Source organism: Toxorhynchites rutilus, chromosome 3 (assembly GCF_029784135.1).
Source record: "Toxorhynchites rutilus septentrionalis strain SRP chromosome 3, ASM2978413v1, whole genome shotgun sequence".
Classification (NCBI taxonomy): domain Eukaryota; kingdom Metazoa; phylum Arthropoda; class Insecta; order Diptera; family Culicidae; genus Toxorhynchites; species Toxorhynchites rutilus.
Window position 1 is genome coordinate 36,509,864 of NC_073746.1, and position 18,469 is coordinate 36,528,332.

The 18,469-nt window shown below is 38.3% G+C and overlaps 1 long non-coding RNA gene across 2 annotated transcripts in view; it reads right to left on the minus strand.

The window, feature by feature from the left end:
- Positions 1 to 1,940: 1,940 nt before the first annotated feature.
- Positions 1,941 to 18,469, minus strand: part of LOC129779838 (uncharacterized) — a 33,566-nt gene continuing 17,037 nt past the window's right edge. The window contains exons 2-5 of one of the 2 annotated variants that reach the window (XR_008743782.1): positions 14,215 to 14,313; positions 13,623 to 14,103; positions 2,164 to 2,504; positions 1,941 to 2,097 (exon numbers count right to left, since the gene is read on the minus strand). This is a non-coding gene — a long non-coding RNA (uncharacterized LOC129779838). The remainder of the gene's footprint in view (positions 2,098 to 2,163; positions 2,505 to 13,622; positions 14,104 to 14,214; positions 14,314 to 18,469) is intronic. The other variant, XR_008743783.1, reaches the window with a different exon arrangement.

Genomic DNA, 18,469 nt, shown 5'->3' on the forward strand with positions numbered 1-18,469 from the left:
CTCGCATGTTTTCTTTAAAAAAAAAATCTTCTTCTTTAAATTAACCTAATCCGCCGAATCGCTTGATTTCTCTTGTTAACTTCTATCCGAATATAATAAAAGTTGTTACCATTCCCCGAAATCCGTTCCAAATCATTCTTAACTATATCTATATTAAGATGAGCATCTTAAAGTTTCGTCGCGATCTCCCATGCAGAACATCTGATCAGCGTTTGAATAAATTCTTCCTTACGTTGCTCTGATTCCGCTCTGTGTACATTGAGGGGCGAATTCTCTTAAAAAGGCTTGAACCGCCACGAACCCGATAGCACTTTTGATGCCGATTTTCCCTGCTTAACCTCTATCACTTTTGTTTCTTCCTAAACTCTACGCGATATACCGATCTCCACTAAAGTAATTCCTGGCCTTTCGCCATTCTCAACACTTTCCAGTTCACTTGATTCCCCGGAAGACGAAATATCACTCACCCGCCAAAATCCGCTCATATTTACAGGAAATTAACATTAAATATTGTAAATATTCGCGTTCGCAAACTGCGACTGGTATCAGTGCAAGCAATTTTGAAATTAGGTTGAACGTCAACGCTGCTTATTTTCTTTTGTTTCATTTCATGAGCGGCAGTGTGACTGTTTTCTGTAGTTATATAATTATTTCAATTAATTTATTTTTAATGTTTGTTCATTTATTTTATCCATTCACTTGTATATGCTGCTATTGTGCATTACCCGACTCAGCTGTTTTGTTGTAAACAAGTTGGCCTTAGGCTTGACCCAACTCAACTGTAACCGAAACACGATGTATAATTTTTCTGTACAAGTTGGTCTTGGGCTCAACCCGACTCAACTGTTTTGGCCTAGAGCTATACTCGACTCAAAACTTTTAGTACAAGTTGGCCTTGGGCTTAACCCGACTCAACTGTAACCGAAACTCGATGTATAACTTTTCTGCATAAGTTGGCCTTGGGCTTAACCCGACTCAACTGTTTCGGCCTAGAGCTATACTCGACTCAAAACTTTTAGAAAAAGTTGGCCTTGGGCTTGACCCGACTCAACTGTTTTGAGCGTGATTTATATTCAGTGTGATACTTTTTATTTATAAGATGGCCTTGGGCTTGACCCGACTCAACTGTTTTGATCTCAGAAAAATCATTTTTCTGGCATCCCTTCTCTTCAGTTTCATTTCGAAACACTGGAAATGAAGGTAATGAAGATAGTGGAGTAACGAGCGATATCGCATGCACTGCCATAACCACCTTTCACATCGCAACGTCAATACTTGTGTCTGTTTCTTCCATATTCACATAGAATGCCATATTCACAACGACGCCATCACATTTTGCTTACCAATACTGATATACTTCTTCTACTACTCCACCTCGATTTCTAACTCATTGTTTTCATCTGTTTCCTCGTCCAAACTAGAAACAAAATTATTATTTATCGTTTCTCTTTTTTATCACTTACCAATCTGAGAATTTGAATATAATCATTCTCCTGTCCAGCGAATCTAGTATGGCAGGATCGCCAATGTGATATTCCCACAATCAACAACACACAACACTATCAATTGTTCAAAAACCGACATCCATTTCTCTCTAAATGTAATAATCAACACACTCGTGCTGTCATACCAATTACACTCTTAATCTAGAATACCACATTTGCCTCAGCAGAGATCCATTATTCATACCCTAGCGCAAATATTTAAATAGATAAATTGAACGCTCAAAGATCGAAAAAGATTTTGGAAAATGAAACTATCTGAAATTGTTGACATCCTAAGCATCTCGAAAGAATGTGCGGGCTTCAAGCAAGATGAGCGCGCGATTTTTCACAAACGATTATGAACAAGATTTTTTTTTGTACATCCAATAAGAACAAGAAATTTTACAAATTTCTAACGTTCGTGTCAACGAACAAATTTCAGGATATTCTCAAACAAACAAAACACTTGGAGTTTAGAACATTATATTATACATACATTTGATCATAATGTTAGAAGAGAATTTGCAGAAAGAGGAAGATTGAATAAGCCTGGCTGTTTCGTCCTATTTGATAAATCGACTGTACTTCGTAATTGCACTTTTCCCGCCAGCTTCTAAAATATTCAAAAGAAAAAAAAAACATTACTTCAGTTCAAAATAAACTTTGACACACCACATACCTATAACCCGCCGTAACAGATACAAGAAAAACGCTACAATCAGATTAATTATAATCGTTTTAGTTGATGATGGTGCCGTCGGATGACGGATTATCTTTCGGTCCGGTTTGTCCTTGGCATGTTTGTCGTCCTTTTTCATGCTATTTCCGGTGTTGAAGATTGTCGTCGTCGTTATCGTCTCCGTGATGGCTGTTGTGTATTCTGACTTCGTAGGACGGTACAAAAAAATATTGTAACAGAAAGTTCAAGTGTTGAAATACTGATTGGTGGGTTATTCCGATTGAATGGACTGGTACTGGTAGAAGAGTAACAGCATGGCGAGCGAAATGGGCCTGGTGATCCTAGAACGAAATGAATTATATATCAATTATTATCGAAATTTTACACAAAATTACAAGATTATCGATAGATCATCTCGTTACCACTTCTCGGTCACGAATAATTAGTTTCAAGCTAAATATGTTGAGCAAGACAATAGTGCGGATATAGATGTACGAACCAGTAGTTCATACAAGAGGTCTGCTGTTCCTGTTTAGTGACAACCGGCACTGTCAACTTAGATCTTTTTGAAAATTAGTGTTTCCAGAAATACCTTGTTGGCTTTTTAGCAGATACAAGATTGATCCGTTCTGTTTGTCCGAATCTCGTTTTCTGTTTCCTCAGGAAATTGTATACTGCCAACAGCGTTCAAGTCGAATCCAAGGACAAAAAGTAGAAGGGTCTTTGAACAGATCTTCAAACGGGTTGTAAGAGTTCTGGTAGTTAAAAGACTCTAGAACTATTAATTATTGTGTCGTATTGGACGGAATTAATTTCTCTTCAAAGAGCAATAGTACATAACATGTAAGATTATGAAAAATAAAGAAAATCTGCCGAAGACAAAACCGTATTATCGACGTAGAAGAACGAAATTCAAACTTGCGAAAATAAACATTATACAAATTTAAGGAGAGGTTTAGTACAAATATTTGGTAGCACTGGCAAGAGCCGATTAGAGTGCGAAACTGAAACACTGGAATTTTTTTAACATTCAACTAGTTTTTCAGTATATCTAAGCAACATTACATCTCCCACGCTTCCAAACACCATTTCCCGAGGGAATGAATCACGAATTATACTATGCAGTACCTTTCACAGAGCGGCAGAAGAAAATCCTAATCAAATCGGCTGTCTACACTTTGCGATTGAACTGCGCTGCCAACTCGTATCAGATTTTCTCTTTCCCATTAAAATATCCACCACGAACTATAAACACTCTTCCCTCCAAATTACCCTTGAGGTGGGATCGATCCCCAGCATATGTAACAATTCTAGAGCAACATGTCAAAAGGGCCTATCTTCTTTGATCGATTCTCTTCATCTACATTCTCTTTCATTAATAACTCAGCGGTAAAAGCATTTCCTGATGTGTTCTACGATAAGGAGTGTGAAAGGGAACCTCGTTTATCAAACTACATGGCAAAACTAGAGCAAAATCAGTCTGAAAGGCCGTGGATATCAAAAGAGAAAGTCGATGAAGAGAAACGACCAAAGAAGATAGACCCTTTTGACATGTTGCTCTAGAATTATGCTTCCCACTGGGCTTTGGAAGCATACTTTTCCAGAAGTATCTCAATCAATAAGCTGTATGTCCATATTAATAACTGAAAAAGAAACATGATTCTTTCAGGACAACTGAAATGCAAATGATTGAGAAAGGATCATTCAATTCTCTCACATTCAGCGCCGTAATACGGTCATTAGGGTGGCAATGAATGTTTGGAAAAAGAAATTTATCACCGAATTTCACGAACCGACCATGAACATTTTATTTAGTGGCCCAAAAAATTATCTGTGCAAAATTTCAACTCAAATGGACATGATTTTTATGGGGTGCTTCATAGCGCTCAAAGTTTTGTTTTTTGACCATCGAAAAACTCCCAGGGATCGAGACGGTGCACACCGCGGTGTGGCGTGGTTGTTACATGAAATCGGGGTTTTCAAAAAAAAAAAAAAATACGTTGATGCCAAATATCCTTAAATTGCATGAAACGTCGAGATCTACTGTCATCTCGAAATTTGTTTTGTCAAGAACCGACTCTCGGGGACTTTCGGAATACAAGGTAAGGCGTATGGTTTAGGGTGGCAATAAAAATGACTTTCTCGAATTTTCATACGGGACTTCCTGCAGAAATGTTGATTTGCGCGGTAAAAAAAACCCTAGGCCAAATATTAGCTGAATCGGACTTCATTTTATAGCGTCACAGGCGTCAAAATTTGAGTTTTTTGAGAGGCTAAAAATCACACAAGGGGAAGTTAATGAAAAAGCGTATGAAAGTAATGTGACGTCTACGATATCTCCGCACCGGAACACATCGATCGCAAACGACGTCCCGGCAATGATTTTGACGTAGGACTACGTCTTTGATTTCTATATAGGGGACCCCCCTACGAAACGAACTACGAACTCTACGAAAAATGTAACGAAAAATTAAGAGTTTTTCAAATGCATATTACGCAGAATCGCTTTTACGATATATGTTATAATATATACCACGACATGCACGACATGCACGACAATATTGGAGTAGTAGCGAGTAGCGAGTAGTAGTCATTTATTGGCGATTACCATAATAATGGAACAACAAAATATTTGATCATAAAAACAATAACATCAGAACAGATATGTTGGAGCAGTGAGCGTTTGCATACTATTGTGTAATGGCTGAGGTGGACACAAAATAAAAAATTGCGCAAGTATCATATCCATTGCTGTTTACCATTGACTTGTAGCAAGTAGCAAGTCGAATAGATGGAATGCCGCCTTTATGATGACGGAAAACAAGCGATGTTAACTGCTTCGAATGAAGAAAAAATCTGAATATTTGCAGAGATCCATGATTCATACCCTAGCGTAAATATTTAAATAGATAAATTGAACGCTCAAAGATCGAAAAAGATTTCGGAAAATAGGACTACGTCTTTGATTTCTATATAGGGTACCCCCCTACGAAACGAACTACGAACTCTACGAAAAATGTAACGAAAAATTAAGAGTTTTTCAAATGCATATTACGCAGAATCGTTTTTACGATATATGTTATAATATATACTATTAGACGGCAAATTTATCCAGCATTTTTTTCGCCTGAGACATCAACAGTGGAAATATTAAAACTAATGAGCAATTTAACGAATAAGAGAGGTATGTTTTGCGAGCGAATGCAAAGGTAAATAATATATTATGCATTTTTTCAACTTGGTTCCCGTGAATGTTGTTGCATACAAGATTGTGGGCAATAATTAGTTCTAGCAAACAAATTGGACATCCAGTCAATGTGTAGGAATAAGCGTGATGTAGATGGTGGAGTGGGTTAGTAAGATGCCCGCAATTCCATAGAAATTCATTGGCCCAATAAACTCCACGGTGGAAACAAAACGAAATGTATCCGCGACGACAACGGTACGGTGTCGGGATCTGGACACGAATTTAGTTTTCCATTAAAACTTATCATTATAATTTAAAATGATCTTCAGGTACAATTCTTTTACCAAATGAAGAAAACAAAGTTTTCCATACACATTGAACTCTAATTTGATACTAACTTTCATTCATAATTTCTATTTTAAAAGGGGGTCAATCTGCTTGAAATCCCTTTATTATCTTTGACGCTGCGATAACTCGTAAAACGTAGGTCAATGGCGTGTCGTTCATTTCGTTTTCACCTTGAAGGGTGTGCGGAAATAAAGCTCATAGTCTGCAAACGAACATTATTTCAGCTAGACAGTTGAACAGTTGAGTTTCTAGCAGGAAAGCTAATTTTGTTTTTTGTCCTTGCAACCCGTTTGATGGTTATGAGTACATATTAGGCTGTCAAAAAAGTCCTGCGGTATTTTTTTTAAATTTTCATTTGTTCATAAAATTAGTTTTAATTAGTTTTAAATCTGTTTTAAGTCAAATATGCGCCGTTTTGTTCGATGACTTGTTCCCAACGAGATGCCAACTTCATAATACCCCTGTTATAGAAGATCGCTTCCTTATTGGCAAAAAACTCGGATAGCCAATTTTCACAGGCCTCTTTTGTGGCTAACTTCTGACTACCTAGCTCGTTCGCCATGGACGAAAACAGGTGGTAGTCACTTGGTGCAAGGTCCGGACTATACGGCGGATGCAAAAGAGCCTCCCATCCGAGCTCCCGAAGCTTCTGGCGCGTCACCAAAGAAGTGTGTGGCCTGGCGTTGTCCTGATGGAAGACAATGCGGCCTCTGTTTATCAAAGATGGCCTCTTCTTCATGAGTGCTACCTTCAAGCGGTCCAGTTGTTGGCAGTACAGGTCCGAATTAAGCGTTTGGCCATAGGGAAGCAGCTCATAATAGATTATTCCTTGACAATCCCACCAAACACACAGCAGAACCTTCCTGGCCGTTAATGAGGGCTTGGCCACCGTCTGAGCCGCTTCAGCGGGCTTCGACCACGACCGTTTGCGCTTCACGTTGTCGTAAGTGACCCACTTTTCATCGCCAGTCACCATCCGCTTCAGAAACGGCTCGATTTTGTTGCGATTCAGCAGCGATTCACATGCGTCGATACGGCCAAAGATGTTTTTTTGCGTCAACGTGTGTGGCACCCATACATCGAGCTTCTTTGTGAATCCAAGCTTCTTCAAATGGTTAATAACGGTTTGATGACTTATCCCTAGCTCTTGGCCGATGCTACGGCTGCTACTATGCCGGTCTCTCTCGGCTAATTCAGCGATTTTGTCGCAATTTTCGACGACAGACCTTCCGAAGCGTGGCGCATCTTCGACGACCTCTACACCGGAACGAAAACGTTAAAACCATCGTTGTGCGGTGGAAATTGAAAAACTGTATCTGGTCCATAAACTGCACAAATTTTATTGGCAGCTTGAGATGCATTTTTGCCTTTGTCATAGTAGTACTGTAAAATATGTCGGATTTTCTCTTTATTTTGCTCCATATTTGCGACACTATAACTCACGAACGACTTAACCAAACAAAACACTGTCAAGGACTATATCATAGCGCGCAAAAATACCTTTCCAACAAGCTATAGTATGACTCGATACAATGATACAATGAATACAAATTAAATAATTCAAACCGTTTACGGATTAGGGCATCGTGATGTATAGCTTTTCAAACAGATCTTAGAGGAATTCCGATTCGATTGGTAAGTATATTACCAGAATTTGCTCATAGAGAAAATAGTTATTAACGTTATCTTTAGTTATTAAAATCGTGAGCTGCTTTCTGACTTGGCACTATTACTAAAGACGTCTTTTCTTTTGCTTTCTTAGCCCTTTGACCTACGTCAGCATTGTCTATAACCTATATGTAGTTTTACTCGCGATGAAAAGACTGTGAGAACCACATAGCGTGGTAGGAAGCTCAGCAGAGTAGTGAAATTACTCGATGCCATTAAAGCGTTTGCATTTAATCTACTCTTTCCGAAATTATAGCGTAGCCAAAAGCCTTTTTCCTCTTCTATAGGAGCATTGAACCACTGCGTCCAGTTGTTTGATCTAGTGCGGTGCACTCCAGTTTACTATATATGCACTGTCAGTTCGTTCCATTACTCAGAGAATAAGTGGACTTGAACTTGGCATCTCCCCCCAAGAAGGTATGACTTCTTTTATGAAGTTCCTTACCTTTTTTGGTTCAGCAAACCATATCTCGTTAGCAAACCATAACCCCTTTTCCATGAATCCGCAATCTAGATTGACACAATAAATATTCCCAAGTTTCAGCATCAAATTTGCAGAAACGATATTTTTCATCTGTTAATTTTCCAATTTTTTTTGAGGTGATACCTGTTCGGACAATGTCCGGTCAACAGTCCGGTCAACATACTCAAATCCGCTTTATTCAAGGCGTGTTATTCTGTTACAAGGTGTAATGAATAATTTTGATTGACGTGGTGTTGATAAAGCTCTCCAGTTGGCTTCAATCATCGAAACTTCCCACAATTTGAGCTCTGATTTAACCCCTGAGATATCGATGCCACCAGCTGAAAAACATTGTCTCCGCCCAGAGAGGTATCTGAACAGAGTTCCGAAGAGTAATGATGAGCTAGAGTAGACTGGCTACCCGTTGATGTAGTAGAGATGAAATGATGAGATCGAATATAGTCAATAGTATGCGTCTGGAATATTCGCTATAATAGAATTGCGCTTTGTATAGCGGGTTCGTTTCCATCCGTTCCTACATTGTGACAATTCTCTTGTTATTGTTCGTTTGTTGTGAATGTTGTTTTGTGTTGTGATTCAACGCTAGTGTTGTTTATTATGAAAAGGTGAGTGTCGATTAATAACAGATATGTAGATGCGCTAATTATTATTTGTTTACAGGTGCGGACCCAGGCTGAATTGTTGCTAAGTTTTGGTGGCTTTATTGTGTGTTTAGTGCTAAGTGTTTGTATTTTATTAGTTGTGTCAATAAAGTGATAAGTAATAGAAATTTGTGTTTTCTTTTTTTTTTGTGTTCGGCTTGAGCCGTAACAAACATAGTTTTGAGAAAAACGGTTAAAAGTTCGTGCAGCAATACTAAATCTCTCGAGGTGACCTCATACTTTTGGCTGTAACTTCCCAACGAAATCAAATATCGAAAAATCCTTTTAGGATAGCATTTCTGAGGGCATAATCTTCCCAAAAGTGCAAAAAAAATCGATTCTTTCGACCTTCCAGACCGAGGTTCCCCCTTAAACCAGACTCTCGTCGAAATTTTGGGGGACAATAGAAGTCAAACACGTAGTCCAAGTTCGCCAGAGCTGTGTTCAGTTGAAAAATATATGGCAATCGTTAGGTTGAACCTCAAACGAAAAAAAAAGTAGGAAATGATGAAGATAGATACAACAGTTGTTAAAAAAAATCTGAAGAAGGGTGTGAAATTCAAAGTCGGAAAATTCGCATTTCGAAAATCGAATGTCTAACCATTGAACTTCAAAATGAAATAAAGTAAGAATAATGGGCCCTATTCTAGAAAACGAGACGAGTAACTCGTCTCGTCTCGTGTCGGCTTTAATCACTGTCGAGACGGGCAAAATATCATTAATTTAAATGTTTTATTTGGTAGACTGGAAAGAATTCTGACTCTTTTGCTCGGTATGATCAGTGACGTCAGATGTGAAGACATGTGTTTATTTTGAACAAACATTTCTAAAATTGGCCGAGACTCTTTTCTCAGAGTCAAAATCCCAAAATCATAACAAAGTGGAATAAACTTCATATATCTCTTTGTTTTATTGCTATTTTTTATCAGCATATGATTTCATTACTCAGAGGTTTTGTTATTATCGATTTATTGGGGCCAATGTTTGTTCACTTAATCAACGATTGATCAAGAAAAGATTTAAATCGATATGCATGTATTTCCAATAAAGTAGTAGTTTTGAACTATCCATTTTCGTTCAAAAATGTGTGAAGACACTTTTTGTGAATTCAAAACAGTCACCTGGCATCCCTGATTACTGAATTAAATTTTATGGTTGCAGTTGTTAACACACATTGTGTATGCGAATCTTGTTTAGTCGTGAAACAAGTTCTGAAGAAAAAAAATTATAGGAGGTTGTGTTCAAGACACGACCGCGTTATTGACGTAGAACTACGCTGTGGTTTAATTTAAGTCGCTTGTTTATAACTTCGGATATTATTTTATAATGCTACGAAAATTTTGAAATAACCATTCTACCAGTTTGGTCGCCCTGAAATGTTTTTTTTTATTGTAGAATCATTTGACGATAATTGTTTGATGGTTCATTCTTGTGCTCACAGAACAATACATGCTCGAGATAAGCGTAGCTGTCATCCTTAGTGGAGAAAGTTTTGCTACTAACAAGCGAAACCAAATTACATACAAATTTATTTTCTTGGTGAGCTGATGATAGCCTATGGCGTCAGTTTGATGCAATGATTGCAATGCCAGAGACATCAGCGAGTGAGTAATTTGTTCGCGTTCACAGCTCAATCCGAAATGAAGACATGTGATGACGCAAAACAAGGAAGAACAAACGATGTTCATTGCTCTGAATACTGAACGAGACTGAAAGTTTGCCTTCCTTCCTTGCTTGAGACTTTAAACTTCTTCAGTTCATTCGGCCCTTGGAAAACTTTACTTTATGCATCATATTACTCCTCCATCCCCATTGCCTTGAGAAAGGCATTCGATCACTCGCCGTCCAGCTCGCCCAGCAACGATGTTGTTCAGTCGATTTCCTCACGAAGAATGAAAGTTTGCCTCAGCGAGATCCACTGTTTATACCCTAGGCAAATATTCCCCTTCGTTCTTCTTCTTTCCCTTTGTTCACGGAGACTTTACATCTTACGATTTCCCCTTCGTTCTTCTTCTTCTTTTTCTTTGTTTACGGAGACTTTAAATCTAACAATTCATTCGTCTCCGTCCCCTTCGTTGCTTGTCGATAAGTTGCTCGTTATTGACAGCTCTGTTCGGGAAAGCACACAAATGGAAAGAACAAATGTATGAGAAATGGGAATGCTTCCCATTTTCATGAATTTAAACCATATACAGACTATGGGATTGTAATGTATGGCATATATAAAAGCATATATATATAAAAAATTCAGGTTGATTGGTTTTGTTTTAAAAAAGTTGTGCAGGATGGAAACCGAGAGAATTTGACACCCACCTTAAACATCCGGCGTGGTCATGTACTAACTTTGCGAAAAAGGATGTAAGTGACTAAATCGATCGTGTATGATGCACTGAAACGTTTTCTTGGACGTACAACTGTTCCCAGGCTGGATCAGAGGACCCATCGTAGTGGAACTTACGATCGGAAGCTGAGGTTGAAGGCATTGAGAGCAATTGAGGTAAACTCGGTACTCTCAAACTACGACATCGCCACACAAAAACCATCTCTGCGAGAAAGTTAGAACGAGAAGGACACTGAAGCAAAATTTGGTGACCAAAAGAGGCGGTCGAAAGTTGTATAACAACTTTCATTGCCTTTCATTGAGGGTGCCAAATCGACAAACAGGTCACGTTTTCATGAAATAAAATTAACGTTGATAACAATTTTCCGCGAACGGATTTAGGTGATTTACATACCAAACGAATCGGAAATTACCTAAGATTTGTTTGATATTCTATACATCACAATCCCCTGGTGTGTAAATGGTTCAAATTCATGAAAACTATAAGCGTTTCCATTTTCCTATACATTTGTTCTGCTGATTTGTGTGCTTTCTCGAACAAAGCTGTCAATAACGAGCAACTTATCGACGAGCAACGAATGGGAAATCGTAAGCAGAGATGCCAACCTTCCTGATTTTTAGGGATTTCCCAGACTTTTTGGCAGTCTCGCATGGGCATGCAATACTTAGCATAGTGTATCATCAACACTATGTTTACATTGGGGTGCCAAATTATGCATACCGAATTTTCACTTTGGAATGAAATCTATGAAATTTGTGATTAAAATCTCTATACGCTTACTCGAATTCGTTGAAGAACATCAATTTCTTGATCCAAATCAGCTTTAATATTTAGAATCGGCTCACTGAGTAGTTAAATGATTTTTCAAAAGACGCACATGAAAAATTTTCGAGATTTCAAAAACAACAAAACTTGAAATTTTTCTACAAAAACACAGATATTTTGGGTTTTTGGCATCTGATGTTTGTTACTACATTACTACAACACTTTTTTTTATTCAACACCAGAGTGTGCTTATTACCGCCGGAAGTCCGGGTGGGTACCAAATTACCCACGGGGTACCGAATTTGTACCAGTTTCTCTATTGGTGTAGTTATGGGGTGTGGAATAATGGTGCTGGTACAACAAGTATATAATCCACTGTAGCTGAGTCTATGTCAATTGCGAAAAAGGCCACCAGAATAGCGTTCGAAATTTTTTTATTCTCTATTATAGAGACTTTCAATCTAGCGTTCGAGGTAAATTTTCAATGCATGAAACATGACATGGAACAAATTACGACATACGATCAGCTAGTGTATTGTTCTGCGAGGGCAACAATGAATCATTAAACAATTGTCGTCAACTGATTGTACAATAAAAAAAACATTTCAGGGCGATCAAACCATTCTACTAAACAGTTATTTCTAAAATTTCGCAGCATTATAAAATAATATCCGAAGTTATTAACAAAGGATTAATATAAAATAACAGCGTAGTTTTACGTCAACAATGCGGTCGTATCTTGGACACAACCTCCTGTAATTTTTTTTCTGATTCTTTATTTTTGAGACTGGCTGATACGTCTCAGAAAGTTTTATAATAACGTTTTTACGAAGGACGAAGGATGCAGCTGATGACTGAAAAAAGTACGTAAAAATTAACTTAACAGCTCCCATACGAGAAATTCTATAAGGCCACCGCCAGAGGAGGTGTTCGCAGCAAATTTAAGTTCGTTTTCGCTGATAAATTTGCCAGGAAGTTCTTGATTTAGCGAGGGATTTGCAGCTGTGTACAGGAAACCAAGGTTCCTATGACAAACAAGACAATGGACTTCAAAATGTATAGGGAAGAGTGCTTGCAGAAACATCTACTTTAGTTTATTAAGACTCACAAAGTTTTGGCCAGATTTGACAAGTTACCACAACAGCCGAGTGGTGTTTCAGTGGTACCGTGATAATGGGGTCGATTACATTGAAAAATACCTCATCACTCCCAATTGCTATTAGTTGACATTCCTAATATTGCCAAAAGATAATGTTAGATAATAATAAATAAATATAATTTAATATAGTAAACAATTTGGAAAAAACTTGAATTCAGGAAATTATTAATGGTTTTTTTATGGTGTGGTCACGAATAATGTCCAATTTATATGAAGTCCCACACAAATTCTTCGAATCGTCAGCAAACATATACACAAACATACTTAAGATTTTGACTCCAGCATATTACCCAGCTCTCATCTGAACGATTTCTTTTTCCTGTCAGCATATCATATGGATGCAAATCGTCTCCAAAAATATAAATACGTCCGACATAAATCATCACTCGAAGAACGGGCGCGCGCGTGTGTTCTCATATGTCCGAAACCAAACGACCGATGCGCAAAATTTGCGCCACTACCTTGCGGTCAACCAGCTTCCCAGCTCCCACCAATGCTTCTTCTATTATACCTCTACCTCTGCCGTTAGCCAGGTTCAAAGGCGAGGAAATGGGGGCGCCCATAAAATTACTAGTAGTGGCACCGGACGATGATGATTAGGGGGAAACATTTCCATGCCAGCTATTTAGTGTCTCTTCCGAAGGAGCGATCTCGCAGAAGCGAATCTAAATTTACCGTCCGTCGATACGGCGGTACGTACATCTGGTTCGTCTTTCCAAAAATGACGCCAATCGTTTCTCCGGAACGCAAGCAGGGCTTGTTCGCGCCAATATTGCAATTATCATCATTGATACATTTTAATAATTCTAAATATACTACTGTTCTTTCTCAAGGAATGTTTGTAATGACAAATTACGATACTTACTCATGATGAATTAATCGCTTCTCGTTGACATCTGTCGATGATGATTTGTTGGCTGGTTGATTGGTTGGTTGGCTGGCGGTGCAGTGATCATGGGGTGGCGGGATGTAATGTGTGCACTTTTCGTGCAGAGCAAAACGAAGCTTAAGCTGGAATCCTAATATCTACGTGCATTCTTAAAACAGTGGTTGTTAGGTGTAATTGGTGGTACAGTGCTTAGATGTCTCCAAACTGTGCCGAAGCAGGTGCGGTGAGTTCTTTGCGTCATTTCCTGTACTCGCTCGATAACCTTGCTCTCAATGTCCCACTCACTCTCACTTTCTCCCATTGTGTCGAGGATTGCGCTTAGTAGAACACCTCGTATATGACGTAGAGCAGTAGCAGCAGGACGATCAGGATCGAGAATGTCGTCATCAGGTTCTTAGTTTCACTCATCCTGAACAAAGTGTCACTTCACGGTGCTTACAGTGAACAAACAAAACAGCTAGAAGGAAATCGAAAAGGAAATGTTATTCGAAAACAAGTGCAGCGTGAAATCAAACTGGACAACGGAAAATAGATGCAATATACAAAGCAGCGCTTATAATTTACTTACATTAGCTGATGCTGGTGCTTCCCGACTCAGAGCTGGGAGATGTTTTCCAGTGAAAAGTACGATCAATACTGACAGTCGGATGGAAAAAGATAATTTCGTCTAAAAATAATAATATTTTCCGCTATATAGTACAAGAAATGCTGCGATCTTGTATATAAGAGAAATGTGTGCTTTCGTTTTTATTTCTCCAACGGGTGTGGTTTTTCCACCGCATCCGAATGGACAGGAATTGCGAGAATTCGTTAAAAATACCGAATTCGTGCGGATCGTAGATAAACAACTGTCATTGATTTTTAAGTCTCGAGCCATCGAGAACATTAGTTGTTTTGCGCGCTAATGGTTCCCCACTTCGCGCCGACAGACAGGTTGGTTGCGGAGTATGATATTTTCGGGTTGCAGATGCTAGCGTTCGATTTTAAAACAAATGCGACAGGTCCGTGAAGGCTTCCGGCTCAAAACGCACCACCGCGCACCGAGGGGGAAACCTGAGACGACGGGAGATATCATTAAATAACCGACAGCTGCGCATTCGCTTAAGAGTGAGAGTACTATTTACTTGCAAGAATCTCCACCGTGGATACAATTTGTAATAAGTAATACATTTGGTATGTTTATATACCTAGGGACTCTGAGTAACAATTTGTTTAGTTTATTGAAACCCAACCATACACTGATGTTGGCGTTCTTCTTTCCACTGATTATCGTTAAGTTGAGAAATGTCTTTTTATTGATATTTTTTCTAACCATCTTTTACGATCAATATTTGCAGTAATAATTTCCAGAAATGGTTTGCATTGACAAGAGTTGAGGAGTGATTTTTTCGGCGATGAAGGCAGTCGTAAATGTCAGCATACTAACGAGTAATTTAGAGAGAGTTAAAACATCGCCATGCCAGGTGTGCAATGTTCGAAGCCGAAATTTGTTCTCTGTTAAATGACGCCATTACCATGTTATGTCATCTGAAAATGATTTTGACATCACTCTCAATAAAATAAATTTCACACAATAGGGTTTGTTTCAATTAGAATCCTGAAACACTCTTAATTTTATAGCAGCGGTCGTAGTAGGCGTATCTGAAATATTGGGCAATTGATCGGTGTTAAGTCAGAGGGGACCAAGTCGCAAAATTGAAAATTTTGAATGATTGATTACATTTGATTAGGCATTATGTAACTTACATACTACATTTATCAGATTTAGAAAATCACGCATACAGCAAGAATAATTGATCGAAATTGTTATGATTGATCAACGAAAACCCCTCATAGTATGCAGTCAGAACGGATCATGTACCATGTGCAGACAGAGTGGACTATGTGTAAATTTTTTGTATATTGAATTTAAACAATTTACAAGCGCCGAATTCAAACCAACAAAACTTTTTCTTGAAGCTAAGAGGTACCTTGTTGAAACGTGCTTGAACCCGTTAGTGTAAAATGTGCAATTCTGAGTATATTAAAAAATAAACTTGGTCCACATTGACTGAACAAATCAGTGAATAATGCAGGTCTTCAGTGTGAATGTTCGCAAAATGTACTATTCCAGAGTGCGATTTAGACTGTAGCGATGACAATGAATTCGAATTTTACGATCCTATAGACCAGGGGTTCTCAAACTAGGGTTCTAGTTTTTTTTTCTTACTGAATAATTATCAATTTAAAAACATTGCAGTTAGTTAAATTAGTAAACTTGACATTATTTTCTCATTTCTTTTCTCATTTTTTCTCCGTACCTCTTTCGCAAAAGATCACGAGCTCAATTCTCACTTCCGTCATTCTTCAAAAAAATGGAAGTAATGTGACAAACCAGCCAAACGTGTTAAGTCACTATCATACAGAAAAATAATTATTTTCTTATTATATTCAACAAAATAAATAGACATAAAATTTAGTAAATGTCAAGTGTAATTAATAATTATTAATACAAATTACTCATGAACTATGAACACATTCAAATCGCAAACCAATATATCCGCAACTACAAAAATATCAAAAGACGGTTCAATATTAGTTTGTTAAAGTAAATAATCTACTACTAAAAATGTGTAACTGTTGATTGTATCAGGCTGTCAAAAAAGTCCTGCGGTATTTCCGCGAGGTGTCGTTGTAAGCGCGTAGTTCTAGTTGTATTCATTGTATCGAGTCACACTATAGCTTGTTAGAAAGGTATTTTTGCGCGCTATAATATAGTCCTTGACAGTGTTTTGTTTGGTTAAGTCGTTCGTTAGTTATGGTGTCGCAAATATGGAGCAAAATAAAGAGAAAATCCGACATATTTTACAGTACCACTATGACAAAGGCAAAAATGCATCTCAAGCTGCCAATAAAATTTGTGCAGTTTATGGACCCGATACAGTTTCCATTTCCACCGCACAACGATGGTTTCAACGTTATCGTTTTGGTGTAGAGGTCGTCGAAGATGCGCCACGCTCCGGAAGGTCTGTCGTCGAAAATTGCGACAAAATCGCTGAATTAGCCGAGAAAGACCGGCATAGTAGCAGCCGTAGCATCGGCCAAGAGCTGGGAATAAGTCATCAAACCGTTATTAACCATTTGAAGAAGCTTGGATTCACAAAGAAGCTCGATGTATGGGTGCCACACACGTTGACGCAAAAAAACATTTTTGACCGTATCGACGCATGTGAATCGCTGCTGAATCGCAACAAAATCGACCCGTTTCTGAAGCGAATGGTGACTGGCGATGAAACGGACTTTTTTGACAGCCTAATATAAAGCTTTTGGCGTTTTTTCATTAGATTTTGAAATGATAAAAAAAAATATTTTGCTAGCGGGGTAAGAAGGACCACCCGCGGGGTAAAACGGACCATGACGGGGTAAAACGGACCATGACGGGGTAAGACGGAGCGATGCTTTTTTCAAACAGTTTAGTTAAAATAACAGGAACAGTGTTGTCTAAGGTACTAAATATTTAGGGTTGTTCATAAACTACACACAAAATTATGGAAAGACCATCCATATTCCACGTGCAGAGTTTTAAAAATATTATAATTTACCAAATTTTCGGAATCTATAAGGACGATTATCTACGTGGGTCTAAAATCTTTCAAAATATGTTCACGTGAAGTCTGAATGACCCCGAAGTTGGTATTTATAGTTCCGATTCGATATGTTGTTTCGTTTAGCCAGCTCGGATGCCAGTTCCTTGACATCTCGCATTGTGGTGGCGTAGAATCGATTCTACAGCTGCAGTAAATGCTTCACCAGTTCTTGTTCCTGAGTAGTGGTAAAAACTGGATCAACGGATCCGAGCTTCATCGTTGGTGATTTGTTGCCTTTGATTTGTTGGTGGTTCTAGGAATTCCAAAACTGACTGATGCTGTCCTGATGGACATGCCGTTATCCACTGCTGCTTTAGCCATATTCATATATTTATATTTATCCAACGTCCACTGCATCCGCGACGACTTCTTTATATATCTTCGAGGCATTTGTGTGTAAAGAGACGAGCAAAAACATGGTATTTTATTTGATATGAAAATCATTCAATATCACATCGTGTGGCGCTTTTACCCCGTCGAAAATGGTCCGTCTTCCCCCCAGAGCACCTTTTGCATTATTTCGCATTTTACACGCATTTTATATTATATTTTACATACCTATTCACGCAGGCAGAACCGGAACAATCTACTGAAGGACTGGGATACTGGCAACTAATGGAATATACAGTTTTTGCTGGAGAAATCCCTATTTTGGTTAACTTGAAAATTAGATCACTTGCAACCGCAATGGACGAAACTTTGTTTTGTTTACAATTTTGATATTTCATGCGCTCAAGTGTTGCAAGGTGTTTCGAACTGATAAAAATATGCTATTAATGCTTCTTGCGTAGCATATTTGCTAAAATACTGAGGATTTCTTATAAAACTAGAAGTGGTCTATATTACCCCGCCGGGCGGTGTTACTCCGTCTTCCCCTACTTTTTTCTTTCCGTTTTGCGCACGCCCATCGTCTTGTTGAGTTTTTAAAATGGACAGTAATAATAGTTTCTACTAAAATCTTAGTCATTCGTACAACAAGGTGGTTCACGTAACACAACTTATGCAACGTCATGAATATTTCAAATAAATAATTTTGTTTTTTTCTAAGGGTCGATTTTCAGATCTCGTCGACCCCCAAAATCAATTTTCGTTTGTGTCGACCCATGGAAAACCGATATCGACCACTTTGAGAAACCCTGCTATAAACGAATATTGTCAAAGAAGATTGAAAATGGGAAGTTTATGCTTTAACATATT